The 17722-nt window shown below is 36.6% G+C and overlaps 1 protein-coding gene across 4 annotated transcripts in view; it reads right to left on the bottom strand.

Moving 5' to 3' along the window:
• Window positions 1–17722, bottom strand: part of LOC129774661 (furin-like protease 2) — a 698121-nt gene that overhangs the window by 618037 nt on the left and 62362 nt on the right. Inside the window, exon 2 of one of the 4 annotated variants that reach the window (XM_055778483.1) lies at window positions 16684–16703. The exons of the other annotated variants lie outside the window; for them this stretch is intronic. The gene's annotated coding sequence lies outside the window, so the exon portion shown is untranslated. The remainder of the gene's footprint in view (window positions 1–16683; window positions 16704–17722) is intronic. 4 annotated transcript variants of the gene reach the window in all.

Genomic DNA, 17722 nt, shown 5'->3' with positions numbered 1-17722 from the left:
CACACCACCTCTTCTGTTGGCCAATTCTAAATGTTTCTGTTCGATCGCTAGCTTCATACGGTCCATTTGTTGACAGTAGAGATCATAATTTAGTGTATTGCACCGAAAAAAAATTAAAAAGAAATTTTAAAAAATTACAAAAAAAAATTAAAGAAAAATTGAAAATAAAATAAATTGCACCTATTTTACTGTTGCAGTATCGGCACAATAAACATCAATCACAATTTCAGTGGCCTGGCTTGCATTTTCGCATTCATAAAATAAAAAGTGTAAAATGTACCGAACTTTCTCTTTGTTGACTGACTGGAAAAAAACAAAAAACAACAAAAGATTTTTTTAGTGTGAAGTGCCACTTTTACAACGAGCCTAAACTTGAAATTTTATGATCGGTATTACGCGAGATATTGATCACCAGAGCCAGGAAACGAGAAAATAATGGATAACTCTTTCCCCAACAACGTTTCCATACCCGTAATATATCGAAGATAAGAAAGCAAATAAATTTTTAATATATTTTTTCCGGGAGAGAGTTTCTGTGAATTAATAAGTATTTTGTACAAATTGATGACTTTATCTGTACGATCATTCAATTTTCGTAAATTCGAGCATTGTTTCCGAGTTGAGGGTGAGATCAAAGTGTAGCGCATTTAAAGCGGTTGGTTGAAAACTTATGATGAAAAAATTGTTCAGCTTTCGCCCCCGCCGCCACCACAAAACCGATTCGAAGATTGGAGATTAATTTTACTAAGAGTAAGTTCTGTCTTGTGCCTTTAGATATTTTAGTAAGAGTAAGTTCTGTCTTGTGCCTTCAGACAGCGAACAATCAACAGTACATGTTAATGCTCCGGCTGTGAGTTAATTTGAAAATGTTCAAGGTAAGAGATCCGCGATGAATGGAAGTTTAAGTGCAAAACTTCAATTAAATAAACTAAGAAAAAGAAGAAGAAGAATAGAAATGGAAGTGAGAATATTGAGGAATTGTGTAGAAATAAAAAAAAATATCAGCATCCAACGAGAATCGATTCGAGCAACGCTAACTCCATTAACAACTCCAAAGATTCTTTTCAGAACCTACAAAATTTTCATAAATAGTCAATTTTCCGACTCAACTAATTCATTTTCCAGGCAGATTACTTAACGCACCAGTTACATTATAATTTAAAAAATTAGAACGAATGAAAATAGAACAATATATTTAAATTGACAGCCTTTGGTGTAACCTTACGTCTCTCTGGTCATGTCATCGTTTATACCAACCATCGTTTTATGAAAACCAAGTACTCTTCGTAATGGACCCGTGAATTGGACTACATGATAATCAGATTGAACGCCGTTCTCTAGTCTACATTGATAAGCCACAGAGAGTTGTTACCTACACCCAATTTCGATTCGGTTCAGTTGCTCTGTATACAGGAAACCAAACGAACCGGAAGAAATACTATAGGCATCAAGCAAGACGCGGAGGCCCGATTGGTTTAATCTTACTGAGTAATTATTTCATTAGTGACTTCTAATTAGACGTCGAAACTTTTCAATTTGAATATTGAATAATTATAAGGTGAACTAGTTGGAAGCAATTCTATGTGTGCAGTATGAATCAGTTGCGCTTGTCTTGCACAATCGTCACGAATAAGGTAAATGATCATCTCATATCAGAGGAATTGTAAGATACACATACACCATCATCATTATAACTAATCTTTTGCGTTCCATGGTGCAATAATGTGTTGATTTTACAAACGACTTCGAAACAGTCTGCACTGCACTAAACAAGCTCTTAGTATTCAGATCTGCTATAATTTGCAGAGCATCCAGAGGTAAATCGATTTAGAGCATATTGACTAACGATTTTTTTTGTTTCATATTACTTTTGAAACGATCTTCTATGTCGTGACAACATTTTTTCCCGCGATGCAATTATTGCAGTTTCGGAAGACTCAACATAATTTTTCTTCTGAAGTTTTGCATACGGCACGACCGTCCACCATTTCGGTGGGGTCACCAGTGGCACAGTAATAACGGCCTCGGTTTATTTCCGCCGACACGGCACTAGAACGTGCACGGAGGAGTTTTATCTACGGTTTTTTGCTCTTTTTTCTGCGTATGTATTAGAACCAAGTGCGTGTGTGTTTTGAGAGAAAGGGATGTATAAAAGGACACCGAAATTTTCCATGCCCCAGTGTGTTTCGAGCGTGAGACGGTTTCGAAAAGCTCCAGAGCTAATAATCGTAAAAAACGATCTGGAAACTCGATGTTGGAAAGGTAGTTGAAGCCAGGAAAGGTGCATCGGTTGCTGACGAGCCATCAACCATCGGGGAAAGATGACTGTCTAAATCGTGGAAATCATCCCTCCTAAAAAACAGTGTGTAGGTGTTTGTATGTATGTATAGTAAATAAGGTTAACAGGCCGCGCCGGAAAATGCACAAACGTACAATAATCCGACGAAATATATGGCCCTATAAATGCGAACCGAATCGGTTGGGTTCGGGAGACGGAGACGAGGTGTGGTGAAAATCCCACCGTAGAGGTTTAAGTTGTCCAGTGTGCAGTAAAAAATATCAGTTAAATCAGAAACGGTGAAAATTGTAATAAGATGAAACGGGAAGTCGATGTTTCATCCCTGTTCGGAACCCTTCCGAGAAGGTTAACGAGAGACGTAAGACGTAAGCAGGATGGCGAAACAAGGTCGTCAATTACAGATTTCGACCCGGTAATGGAACATGGTATACCGAGTCGAAATGGTTTTCCGCAGTAATCCATCTTTATGACGGTAATCTTGATGGACTTATTATAACGCCCTCGATTTATTCGCACAGAAAAAAAAACAGGAAGTGGGTTATATCTATGGTATAACCGCAATGGTGACGTAGGACTATCGTTGATTCAGTGATCATTTGTTTGAAGTTGAATCTGAATCCATTCTGAATGAATGACTAAATGAATATTTGAGGCACTTCGAAAACGAGAGCTCTTTCGCTTGCATGTTATTTTCAATGCCAAGAGGAACTGGCAGATTATTTTGCAGCAGCGATATCTTTCCGGATTCTTCTCGAAATCCACCACCAGTGGTTAATGCTAACTCGATAACCACCTGTTAATTGCACTTGATTGAAAAACCACAAAATCAATTGTATTTGGTCGCAGTATTATATGGATAGAAAACGTTAAAATAAACTCTTTCGAATGTAATTTGCAATTCCAAGGGGAACTGACAGATTATTTTTCAGCAACGGTCACTTCTTTCCGGATTCTTCTCGATAATCAGCAAACGTAAAGAGTTGCGCGCGTGTATGTGTGTGTGTGTGACGGTTGCTCCGATGTCTCAAGCGGAACCAATTTTCGATGCTGGTATTCTCTCGGTCGTTTTCTCTTCTCTTAATGATAATGAATCCCTTGATCCCTCGCCGTCCAGCTCGTCCAGCTCGTTCAACTCGTTCAGTAACGATGTTGTCTTGACGATGTCCACACGAAAAATGAATTCGTTTCAAGGAAGGAAGGTCTTGTATTATAGAGACTTTAAACTTTTGCAGTTCATTCGTCTCTAGCCTTGAGAAAGGCCCTTTGAAAACTCTACTCTACTCTACTCCAGCGCTACCACCTCCACCCTCTTGCCTTGAGAAAGGCACTCGATCCCTCGTCGTCCAGCTCGTCCAGCAACGATGTTGTCCAGTCGGTGTCCACACAAAGAAATGAATTCGTTCCACCACCACAATATCGCTTAAGTATGCTTTTTGTCCGTGACTGAATCGAAAGAAGGTGTGGTTTACGATGGAAATTTGGAAGGCAAACTAGAGGCGAATGAACTCTTTGAGTTTGAAACTTTCGGCGACTGAGCAATAATTGAAAATTATATGATTTTCGCGATGCGAAACATTTTCCATTGCGCGCGCGAACTGTATTCGATACGAAAATATTCTACTGATGGGGGAGAATAATCTACAGAAGCTTTCCTGCTTTCCTGCTAAATTGATTGAAAAATCACAAAACCAAATGTATTCGATCGCAGCAGTACTATGTGGATAGAAAACATTAAAATAAACTCTTCCGCTTGAACATAATTTTCAATTCCAAGGGAACTGGCCGATTATTTAGCAGTAACGATGACATCATTCCGGATTCTTCTCGAAGTCCACCACCAGTGGTTAATGCTAACTTGATAACCACCTGTTAATTGCACTTGATTGAAAAATCACAAAACCAACTGTATTTGATCGCAGTTTTACATGGATAGGAAACATTAAAATAAACTTTTTCACGTGAATGTATTTTTCAATTCCCAGGGAAACTGGCAGATTATTTTTCAGCAACGATTGAATCTTTCCGGAATTTTCTCGATGCTGAATGGCATCCAAACGAAAAAAAAATCCATGCGTGTATGTGTGTGTGTGGCGGCTGCTTCGATGTCTTCCCGGGGAACCGTTTTTCGATGCTGATACTCTCATGGTCACCTTCTCTTCTCCTCCTGCCTCCTGCCTCCTGGCTTTTCTGCCCTCCCTCACAGTTCCAAACAAACTGCATGTCTTTCAGGTCAGGTCAGGCTAGATAATGAATCCCTTGATCCCTTGATTCCTGTTAAATCGATTGAAAAATCACAAAACCAAATGTGTTTGGTTGCATTGTTATATGGATAGAAAACATTAAAATAAACTCTTTCTCATCAATGTATTTTTCAATTCCCAGGGGAACTGACAGAGTATTTTTCAGCAACGATTAGTTCTTTCCCGATTTTCCTCGATACTCGAAGCCCACCAGTGGTTAATGCTAACTCGATAACCACCTGTTAATAGCACTTAATTGAAAAATATTTGGTCACAGTGTTACATGGATAGAAAACATTAAAATGAACTCTTTCGCATGAATATATTTTTCAGTTTTTAGGGGAACTGGCAGATTATTTTTCAACAACGATTGAATCTTTCCGGAAATTTCTCGATGCTGAATGGCATCCAAACGAAAATATTTCCGCGCGTGTATGTATGTGTGTGTGTGTGTGTGTTGGCTGCTCCCATGTTTCAAGCGGAACCGTTTGTGGCATCACTCTCCTCCTGATGGATTCCCTTTCGGCCTAAGGTTCACAAACAGGCTCTTGGTGACACCGTTCATCCGCGCTTTCATGATAAACGAAGAGCTTCACCACAACTGCGACAACATGCTCCAATCGCTGTTCAATTATAACTGAGTGAATTTCCGAGTGGCGCTTGCTTATATACCGATTGGTGATTTCAATAGCCTGTTTTGAAAGCAATTTTAAGACTATTGAAACAAGTTTTTGGATCAAAAAGTAACAAGTATATAACGCGTAGACATTTTATCTTTCGAATGAAGTGTTAATCATACCATTTCGTTCAGCTGTTTAGGAGCTACTAACGCTCAAAATCTCGGTCTCCGGCGTAACGCTTTCGTTTTCGAAACTTTGATTTTACACCCCGGTATAGAAATGAAAGACGTAGTCCTACGTCAAAAGATACTCAAATACTGAACGGACTACAAGCATTAATACATGGGAGTAAAAGATCCTAAAAGGGTTACTAAACAACCGAAGCGGTTTTGACGACTGGAAAGCCATAAAACTTTAATCGTTCGTTTGTTTATTGTTACTTATGCACCCGGCTCAGCACACTTTGTGAGCGTTGTTTACATAAATCAAAATCATTTAGAAAACTCTTCACGAGATGGTGTGAAATATTCAAGCTCCCCTCGCTAAGCGCGCGCTTTTCACACATTAGCTGTGGCTATTGATTTCAATAGACGAGACCTTCGCCAACTCTCCTAAGCTCATTCCATTGACACAATTCTCACAAACTGCCTTGCATAATGGAATTCGTAAACAAAAACGGAACGGCCGAGGGGATTCTTTTCTGCGTAACTTCGGAGCAGAATCGGTAAAAATAAACTTCTCGCTCTCAAGTCCTTGAATAACTAAGACCACGAACTTTTCGGAAACCAGATACTTTTCAGGGACTTATTTTTTGACGTAGGATTATGTCTTTCGGAAACATATTGGGGTACAAATTTAAAATCGAAAATCGAGCACATTGTTAAAATTGTCCAATTTCATACGCTTATTGCTCAGTTATTTCATGATGGATTGGTGAAATTTTTGCGTCAATCGATTCCGGCACTTGATAACAATTTTTTATACTGAAGTAAATTATATATGTCATGAAAATAACTATCGAACAATTAAAAAATCTCAACCCCTATCCTAACGGAAATACCCACTTCTGATTTGACGAAATTGACGACACATGTGTCGTCAATTTCGGCGGTTCCCTAACAGAGACATCAAAACCAAACTGCCTGGGGGAAATCGGCATTACAAATACATGAAAATGGGTGGAGCTTTTGCTCCCACCGAAATGTGTTCCCTAACAGAGACATCAGAACCAAGCTGCCAGGAGAAAATCGGCGTTGCAAACACATGAAGGTAGGGGGAACTTTTGTTCCCACCAAAATGTGTTCCCTAACAGAGACAACAAAACCAAGATGCCCGGGAGAAATCGACACTGCGAATATATGCAAGTCGGGGGCATTTTTATATTGCAAGTAAGGTGAGTGATACGATTAATTTTTGCAAATAAAATTTAAATTTGGAACTTTAATGTTGGTTTCTTGGTGAAATTTCATATCAATGACCGATCATGTATTGTGAAAAATTTAACACAAGTGTAAGTGTCAAATTGTATATGGTAGCAGTTGTGTTAAAAATGACTTGATATATGAAACGATTTGTTTCAATTTCCTTAAATAAAAACCAAGGTGTTTTCCCGCTCGGAAACGGGTCGTTAGGTTTAAGCTGTCTGTTTTGTTGTGTTCATTTTCACCCAGCAAAAGTTTCTAAGGCGAGAAAAATTGGAAAAGTAAAAAAAAAGAAAAAGTGATTTCTCATATGCTTTACATATAGTATTAGGTGTTGTTAGGCCAATTAAAACTCGTATTGGGTTAAATAAACACTCAAAAAATAAAAATTATAAAATAAAATTACCTTTTTCCATTTCAAATATGGTTTCTCTATATTGAAGAAACATGTTTTTACTGATGAGAAAAATCGATACTTTTGTTCGGTATTAGTAATTATCTTATATTACATTGGTGAGTTTTTTTTTTCTTTATTTCATCCATGGTCACAGAGGATGGTTTTCATCATATCTCATTCCACTTCGACATCTTTTATCTGAAACGCACCATCCAACGACTGTTTAGCATCCTTCTGTCATCATCACTCGAACAAACAATACCTAACAACCAGACAAAACGGCCCTTTTCAGGGCCACCAAATCATTATCAAACGACGTAATTCTTCAAAAATAACCAAAATCAACACATAACCTAACGGAATCCTACGTCAACAATGCGGTCATGTCTCGGACACAACTCTCCTGTGACTTTTTTTTGCTTGGCTCCCCACCACTACACATTGTCTCATTTCGAGCAGTGGCTACAAAGAAGGCAAATGTATTCTAATAGAAAATTCTCACAGAATAACCAGCCAATTTTGTGGGGGATAGCCCTCCCCCGCAGCAGAGTGTCTGTTGGGAGAGAGAAAAAAAAGAACATAGAATTGCAAAAATCACATAAATAAGTTTAAAATTAAATTTGAACGGCTTCGGCTGTACCGCACCATTCGGCTTGACTTTATCTTCATCAGGGGCCGACGCTTTTCACCTCAGCTTATTTCGGCTGCAAAACTTGCCACAAACTTCGTGAAACATCCCCCCTTTCAGAAGTTCCAATGTCGGCGCAGTAACCGCAAAACACAGACAGTGTCTGATGTCGTACACGATTCTCGAACTAGACTTCTTCAGTTGGTAGTGAAGAAGTGTGATAGTTTGGAATGACTCATTGGTAGAGGTTCTTAACTATCTATCTTAGAGGTATCTTAACTATTTTAACATCTATTCATTGTCTTTAATCGCATGTATACTAAGAAGGACTCATACGCAAAAAAGTGAAAGAAATGTGCGTGTACCGTTTGAGAACTGGAAAACGGCTACAGTTTGAAAATTATGCTCAAGCAAATTAGCAGAACTTTCCACGAAGTATTTATTTGATATTTTGAAAATGTATTGTAATGATGTTTTTCATCATGATTTGCGACATTGAAACTACACATCTGCAAAAAACAAAACTAACCAATAAAACATTAATTTAGGAATAAAAAATGAATTTTGTTACGTAACGATTACTGTTACCTCCCTCACCACTATGTCACATTAAGTAACGCAACCTCGACGTTACGTAATTTGTGCACGACGCCTTATGAAAAAATAACATTCTAAATACAGAAAAAAATTGCAGAACGCGATAATTTATACATAAAAATGTTACGAGTTAAACATTTAATTTTTCCAATGAAACATGAAAAAGTTGTTGTTGGAAAAACCTTTTCCCTGTAAAAGTACACATCTTCCGATGTATGTGTGACTTGTTGGAAATTGTAAGGGCTATTCATCTTAATTTATTTCAAATTTTAATAAAAACATATTTTCGAGAAAAATTAACTCAAATTGAAAAAAAAATCTCAATGATTTTTTTTGAAATTTGTTTGCATTTTTGCATTTTTCAATTAATTATTTAAATTTTATAATTAAAATTTCAATAATTTCCTACAATTTTTGCTACAACCCACATTGTGTAGGTCTTATAGTTTTTAAGTTGAATTTTTTTGAAAAAATTGAAAAAGGAAAAAAAGATTTTTGAGCAAAAAAAGGTTGAAAAAACTCAAAATTTCAAGGAACAAATTCATTCAAAATCTATAAGACTACAAAATTTTGGTTAGAAAAACAAACCAATTTAAAAAAAATTCAAACATTTTGAAACCTAAAATTCATTTTTCTCAAAAATATTAAAATTCTAAAAAAATAGATATGAATAGGCCTTACAATTTCCAACAAGTCACCATTACATCGGTAGATGGGCACTTTTACAAAAAAAGAGTTTTTCGAACAACAACTATTCATGTTTTTTTAAATACTATAAATGTTTAACTCGTAACATTTTATGTATAAATTATCGCAAATTCCATGTTCTGCAAACTTGTTTCTATTTAGGAATATTTCAGAACATGTCAAATGCGAGAATTTACACACAAAAATGTTACGAGTAAAATGGAGTTATATACGTACAAGCAGACCTGATCAACTTCGTCCCGCCAGAAAGTGATGTTTTGAGTTTTCGCTCATTTTTTGTACGTTCGTGTTTGATAACAGACGACGATTCTCGAATTTCAATTTGCGAATGAATGAAACGCTATTCGATGTGCTTGTTCCACCTGAAAATCCATTGTTATTTTCACTTTAACGGAACACGAAGTTCAACATCGTCAATTTTTTTTGAAGAAATGAACTCTAATTGGCTAAATTTTTTTAGTGCAAAACATATGTGTAATCGATTTTGTTTAATATTTTCCAATTTATCCTGTCATTCTAATTTGGGTGGAGACGAACATAACGAAATAAAGACAGCTCATCGACGAAAATAATTGAACAGTGACAAAACCATGTTTTTTTACACATAGCCATAAGTTTAAAAAATTGTTTCTCATAGCCCACTGCAAAACACTGGAGAGAAGCTGGATCGAAGCAATTAAGAGTAAAATTCGACATTGAATGATACATGCATCATGCATTATCATTCTGTTATGGCTCTAAGTCAGTATTTCTAATGTCAATTAGCATTATATCCGCATTTTTAACTCTCATTATCAATATTGTAAATGCATGTACAATAATGAAAACGAGCATTAAGGAAAGCGTTATATGCGCATTCAGTCCAACCATGTAATGCTCACAAGCATTAGGACAAAAGCATTAGTATCACTAAATAATACTAATATAGGTCTAAAAGTCTGACTGCAAGTGTTGATGTGACTAATATCAGCTTATTCATCTGTATCGATAGTGGTAGGGCAAATTCTCGAGAAAAATAGATTTCGAAATTCATGAAATTTATCCAATTCTGTATAAATTCTATTTGTTCACTTGGCGATGACAATATTTGAATCACTTCATCATTTTTAGAAAAGGGTCAAATGTACGATTGAAGTTTTTTTTTCTGCAATCTTTGCAAGTGCTTATGTCTAATGAATACAAGTAAACCTCTGCCAAATTTTATCATTTATATTTTTATTTATTTTTCTTTTTTTTAATAAATTAGAGGAGCACTATATTTCAAATTGTTCAAATTGTGGATATGTCAGCTGTAAGGAATAATGACACCCACGCGCATATACAGCTAAAAACAACATTAAGCTTGAAATTAATCTGCTGAAATAAGTATTTGTTGCAATGTTTGCAAAATAACAGTTGATTAGAAAAACTACAAAAAATATAAATCTGGTTCAGTTCATTTTTCCCACCAATTCACAATTGGTTTGATGACCGTTTTCCTTCAAGAGTGTTTTGAGACGTTACCACCTGGGTTTAGCTCTTTCCATCGAATCTCTGAATTCTGTATGAGAGTGATAACAAGGTAAACTTTTCCAGTGTCAAATTACACTCGGAATTTTATGAGAGTGTTGACGAGGACGAGTGTTTGTATCACCTTTCTTGAAAAACCGGCATTTTCTAAATTACCGTTGAGATGTTTTTATGTACTCAAAAATATACAAAAATAATCGGAAAACTGCAAGCACAATTAAAAATATTTTAAAGTTCACGTACCACCCTAGCGTTTCGATATAGACAGACGTCGATGAACTTTGTTGAGTATAAAGAATTATGGAACATTCGTAGTAACGAAAAACAAGAGAAAAAAAACATTTCAAAACAAATAAAAAAAAGGTCAATTGCATAATACACCCAAATTTGCGTTGTCGGAAAACATATCATCTTCGGTAGAAAAAAAATGCTTTTTCGTGTCTTGAAGCGTCAAATGAGCAAATAATCTTAAATAATAATCTGCCTTAAAATGTTTGTATGTATGGGAGCAGACATCTCTTTCTTTTTTTTCTTTTTTCATCTCCTCTGGGATTACAAAAAAAAAGTCCAAATGATGTCAACGGGGATCGAACCAAGGCCGGCTAGAATGCGAAGCTGCTCTACATGACCAGGATATCCACATAGCTACTGGTGCTTTTGGGTAAATGTTTGATACTATTACACCTGATTATAAAAATGAATTTGGAAAGTGTTTTCTAAGAGTAAAAAGGAGAGCTTAACGTCAATCTATATCTATCTCGGTCTGGGCCGTCTATGTGGCAAAGTATGCGAAAAGCTTTAATGCATGTATATTTGCAATGTCTCTTATTTCGCTCGCTCATATTGATCTTATATTGCAATACCATATATATTATACAAAGACTTTGCTAGTATTTGAGAGTCATGACTTTATCTGTTATTTTTAGGTAAATGAGCCTAAAAATAACAGATAGGGCCCTATTATAGAAATCGAGGCGATAAGAATTTTGCTCGTTAGTTATGTTTTACTATTATAGAAATCGAGCAGTTCGATAGCACCGAGCGAGTGATAATTATCGATGCATGTGTCAGAAGTTTCCGAGTTGTTTGGTTCACTTGTTGCATATCTTCAGAGAATTATTTTGTTTTGGCTTGCATCCCTTTGGGAAACATTTCAGAAACGCTTCAATATATGCAATTTGCAACACATGTTCGTTTGTTTTGATCAGCATTTGTTTTACGGTGCTGCCAGAATAGTCTATACAAAGTAAGTGTTCAGTTGTCCTTTATACTAATCATGTTATAACTTACAATGCAGGATTTACTTCCAGCGCATATTTCAGTGGCTGAAAATGAGTGGCGGAAGAAAAAAAACCAAATCACCACCAGTTTGAACGGCTCCTTGAAACAATGGAAGCGAATGTAGACATTGCTCGAGGTTTTTGTGGAGGCAGTTCTAATGTAATCCCGGTGTAGGAAAAGTTGGAGGAATTCAGAGAGGAGCTTAATGCACTGAGACCTCTAATGCATCTAGGTTCAGAATGGCAGAAAGTAAGTATTTCTTTTACGATACACATAACTTTCAAAAGTAAATTTTATCATACTCTTTGAATTTCTTTCAACCGAATTTCCTACCTAAAAATTGCTTACTTCTACTAGCATACATTAGTACGTTATTTTTGGCAGCAATTTTCTTTTTTATTGCTATACTATGCCAAACTATACCACTTTCACTACAATAGATCAATCTAATGGTCGGAGTGATATAATGCTCTATACCATATGCTAAAGCTATCCTGCAAAACAATAATGATTTTATTTAAATTACAGGTTTGGATTGACATGAGGGGAAAGGTAAAGAAAACACTAGCACACAACAAGCGAGAATTTAGAGCAACAGGTGGTGGCCCCAATACAATAAAGCTATCGACGCCGCTACAACAAGAAATCAACGCTAAATGAAAATTACATGTTGCATTACATGAATAACAAAAATTGTTTAACTAAAAAAAAGTGAAATTCGTGCATGACTCTTTACGGAATTCCATAGATTTTCTAATAATTATATTTTTTGTACAGCAAATTGTTTCACGCTGTCGTTTTTATTACACATGCATGCGTGCCTTACGCCTATTAAGCTTTATTCTTTGAGGGAATATCAATTTACTCCAAAACATAACCATATTAACACTTTTGGAAATACATTTTCATTGCAGGTGCCTCAAAAAAAGATTTGGCATCCTTTTTATAGTGCTTCATGAAACATTTCAAACTTGTTTCAAAATATTTCATCACAACCGCTGACATTCGTGCTTGCTAACGAATAGAGCAGTTTTCCTCGATTTCTATAATTCCAGATTTTACTCGGTGTGATAGTGATAGTGATAGTGATTGTATCGAATCCTCGATTCGATTTCTATAATAGGGTCCATAAAGTCATGATGTAATAAATCGGGATGACATAACATGTGCTAAATATTAATTTTGGGTGTATCTAATATTTTGAAATATTCCATCCTCATTGCTAACATTTCCATTGCAAATTTGTGGAGGAACGTTGATGAACCCACATCGATTCGTGAATTATTGTCTGAACCCCCCGAATTCGATTGAAGAAACATAGTGGTAGATTTATACAAAAATCATATATTTGCATGAAAAATTACCCGTACCTTTCCTTAGTGTTCAAAGCGCCGCCCTCCTATCCATCGCTTTCCCCGTACTATTCCACCGTAAGCATGATCTGAATTCGAACGTATCACATTCCGTGGGGTTTCCTGCGGACAGTTTGTGTCATTGAGAAGGGTACAGACCGAAATTCCCGTGGGCCCAAAAGGAGGAAAGTAGGACACACAATAAGAAGAAAAAGAAGAGGAAAAAAATAATATACGTACATACACACACACACACACATACACATACACACACCAATTCTTCGCGTTCAGGATGAATTAGTACGCGCAAAGTGTGGTCCGACGGTGAGGAGTTTGACTCGGCGTTCGGCGAATCATTGGGTGGAGACTGATGGGAAGGCTGAAAAGTCAGCACCCCAGATGGGATTTTGGCAGAAACTCGGGCCAAGGACGGGCATCGGTGGAAAGAAAAGTGAACGGATCTATAAAGATTTATTTTCACTTTTCGCCGTCGGCTGGTGGTGCTGAGGCAGATTTTTTTTGTTTGCCCATAACTTGTGGAAGCCTGAGAAAAGCAGCACCCACAGAACGAATGGCGGTTTTTTTTTGGACGGGACCAAGAATGGGAAGAAGCCATTGTGCTGATTATATATCTAAATCCTAGAAAATGGATAAATATTGATGATAATATTAATTTATTGCCCCGGCGTTGTCCCTTGTTTATGGAGAACAGATCGGTAAGCAATATATTCGGCAGGCAAGCCGGAACGAGGGTTCCTTTCGAAATGCGAAACCATGTCGGAAACGAAAGGAAAGAATGAGGTGAATTAATATTTTACTGCTATGTGTCCAATACTCTAAAAGCTTTAAATTAGTTAGTTTCCAGCAAAAGTTTCCTCCGACGCAAAAAAGAGCCTGAAGCACTTTTCGACTTAAATTCCATCTATACCGTTGATCCATTAAAAGGACTTGCTGGGGAGAAGTTTCCAAAGAAGAAACCCCGTCGAAATGAAAATTGACAGTTGTATTGGACGAAATGGGAATGTGTTTTCCCCTCTCAGTGAAGGCATTTTCTTTCACACTAACCCATCAAAGTGACTTGAAAACATCTCCCTGGATCGGGTCAGATCCTAAGCAAACACGTTAGCACCAAGGAGACGGTATTCTAGCTAATTTTTATTTTTTTTTGCTTCTTCTCGTGTGTCACAGTGTTTGTCTGTATTCCCAGTGGGTTTTGCTGGTGGGGTGAATCAATAAAAAAAACTTTATGGACATATGAAAGACATCATCCCTTGCTCGATGACCTGATCTTCATCATCGTGTATCGATGGAAAAAGGATGCCCTGGGACTGTGCGTGGCATAAAAAAAGTACGATACCGAGTTGATCATTGAAGCATAAATAAATGGGTGGCAAAAAAATCCATAATATATCAAATTCGTTTTTCTACTTTGACTTTTTCTCCTGCAGAAGACCGCCCGGTGGGAATCTCAATTTTTCCGCCAGGATGCTGCAGAGAGAGAGGGTGTCATTTTTTTCGTTTGTAATGTTTACCTACTCATACGGAAAGCCGAAAGTCTCCTTAGATACTATGATTGGAAGAAGCAAAGTATTTCTCGGGAATGAATTTGATACGTTTTTCGTTAAGTTCATATTGAAGCACAACAACATTTTGTGTGGACTAATCCTACACTGGCACATTGAAAAAGAAATTATGAATCATGAAAAAGTTTCATGTAACTTCTTATTGATGAGGTGACATTTCTTATGAAGGTTTTGACGTAGAACTACGTCTTTCATTAAGGGTGCCAAATCAGAAAACAAGTCACGTTTTTATGAAATAAAGTTAACGTTAATAACTATTTTTTGCCGTGAACGTATTTTGGTGATTTACATACTAAACGAATCGGAAATTCACTAAGATTTGTTTAATATGCTATACATTCGAATCCCCTGGTTTGTAAATGGTTAAAATTCATTAAAACTTTAAGCGTTTTCGTTTTCCCATACATTTGTTCTGTCCATTTGTGTGCTTTCCCGAACAGAGCGGTCAATAACGAGCAACGATGGAGAAATCGTAGGATTTAAAGTCACTGTGAACAAAGGAAAAGAAGAAGAATGAAGGGGAACACTTGCCTGGAGTATAAACAGTGGATATCGCTGAGGTAAACTTTTATGCGGCATCGGACTGTTGAGCAATCCAGATCACTTTGCTTTCACTGCGTTTGATCTAATATTGGACCACATCATTGGTAATCCAACTTGGATATCGTCGTGTGGTTTTTTCAGATCGTTTTTTTGCGTTATTCATATAGTGTTTTTCTTTCCGCGTCATAAATTAGACGTAATGTGTGATGAGCAAGAAGAACAGGAAGGCAGGCTCGAGCTCTGCAAAAAACGAACACATTGCCAGGGGCAATAAAATTTCGAGGCAAGCATCACCTAATGATGCACGCGATGTTGGTGCAGTGAAAAGCGCACGCACTGAGCCAAACCTTCGCGAGTGTGACACCGCAACGAACAACAGCGAAGAAGGCGACTTCGGCGCGTCGGTCGAAAATGTAAACGCCGTTACCCAAGCAGCAACCAAAATCAAGCTCGCACCGGTGGCGGTGAAGGCGGTCGCTCTTGACAAACTCATCATCGAATTCGCATCGATGGGTGTTACAGCAGAGTACAAGCTGTGTGGCATAATTCAGTCTTTTTCCAAGCAGGGCTTCGTTGGTGCCTTTGACATTGCATCAATGCATTAAACTGACGTTATGGCGAAGCAGGCGTTAAGGTTGTGCGACAAAAAATTATTTGGGAAATACCAGGCATTTTGAATGTCGTACTGTAATGTTATAAGTTATTCGGGTTCGCGTGCCAGTCGCAAAACTGCCTTCAACTAGGATTGCATTTGCGCTAATCCTGATCATAATGAAACAATACTATTGTTTTCGAGATTGTTGATATTAACAAAAAGAGTTTATTTTGCTTGCGTTCGAGATAAATTTTCATTGCATTTACATGAAATGAATTGCGACATAAGATCAGCTAGTGTATTGTTCTGCGAGGGCAAGAATGAATCAACAATCAATTATCGTCAACTGATTCTACAATGAAGAAATCATTTCAGAGATTATTCAACTATGAAGTTGTTTCTAAAATTTCACAGCATTATAGAATAATATCCGAAGGTATAAACGAGCGACTTATATAAAATTACAACGTAGTTCTACGTCAACAATGCGGTCGTATCTTGGACACAACCTCCTATATTTTTCAATAAGAGCGCTACAAAAGTTTTTTTAAATGAAACAAAAACGGTTTTGGATATCAATGAAATACTTTATTCATGTGAAAGTACATTTGATGTCATTATGTATGGAACTCGATTTCTTTGCATGGCCACCACGGGCACGCTTGCAGAAGTTCAGACGCTGAACCCAATTTCCGACGGAAGTATATTATTTCTGTGTTGGTCGATAGGTTAGGCAAGACGTAATCCTAGTAACTTTTTATCAAACCTAGTAAATACTATGACAGTTTGCAGATGCGGAAGGTAGGCTGCATTGTCTTCATTATACATTCGTTCGCGTATACCATTTAACTGATATAGTAGAACTCATTCCGACAAATGGCGATTATCACAAGATGAGTATTTACCTTACCTGATTTTTAATCGTATTACCTGCAAAAATAGAGGAAATAAGATTACAACACAATTTAAGGACAATTGTTAAGCGTAAGATCATTAATCTTTAATCTATATATATATATATATATATATATATATATATATATATATATATATATATATATATATATATATATATATATATATATATATATATATATATATATATATATATATATATATATATATATATATATATTATATATATTCTGGATTTCTGTCTGTCTGTCTGTCTGTGTGATTCTTATGGACTCGGAAACTACTGAACCGATCAACATGAAAGTTTGTGGCTGCCATACAAATGAAACATAAACTTCTGCATTACTCGAGAATTCATCAAGCAAATGTAACCAGATTAGGCATATATAGGTTTTAGGGTGCAATAAATATTTCTATGGTAGTAAGACACTCCACTCCCCTCTCTAAGGGGGGGCTGTCATACAAATGAAACACAAATTTCTACATTACTCGAGAATTAATCAAGCAAATGCAACCAAATTATCCTCTGGAGGTTTTAGGGTGCGATAAATGTTTCTATGGTGGTTTGACACTCCTCCCCCCCCCCCTCTCTTAGGGTTGACTGTCATACATATGAAAAACAAATTTCTGCATAACTCGAAAACTAATCAAGCAAATGGAAATTTGGCATGTGAAGGTTTTAGGGGGCACGAAACGTTTCTATGGTGAATAGACACTCCTCCTTCCTCTCTAAAGGGAATAATGGGGAGGGGTCTGTCATTATTCTATCATATTTTCTGTATCAAACATTTATTCCGTGTAACGGAGAAACATGTTATTTGCAAGTTATTGATAAATCTTGAAAGAGAATTATGTCTGAAAATAATCTGTTATTATAATGATGAATTTTGGTAGAAGTACTAGGATTTTTTTAGTAAAAGGTAAATTCAAAGGGGTCGATTAGAAGATCAATCAATGAACAGTTTTGCGATTGGACTCATGAACTTGCGCTCAGTAAAAAAACGTGAATGTTTGAACGCATTGATAACAAAAAA

This window comes from Toxorhynchites rutilus, chromosome 3 (assembly GCF_029784135.1).
Source record: "Toxorhynchites rutilus septentrionalis strain SRP chromosome 3, ASM2978413v1, whole genome shotgun sequence".
NCBI lineage: Eukaryota > Metazoa > Arthropoda > Insecta > Diptera > Culicidae > Toxorhynchites > Toxorhynchites rutilus.
Note: the sequence above shows the minus strand (reverse complement) of the source record. Positions and strands in the feature narration are given on the sequence as shown.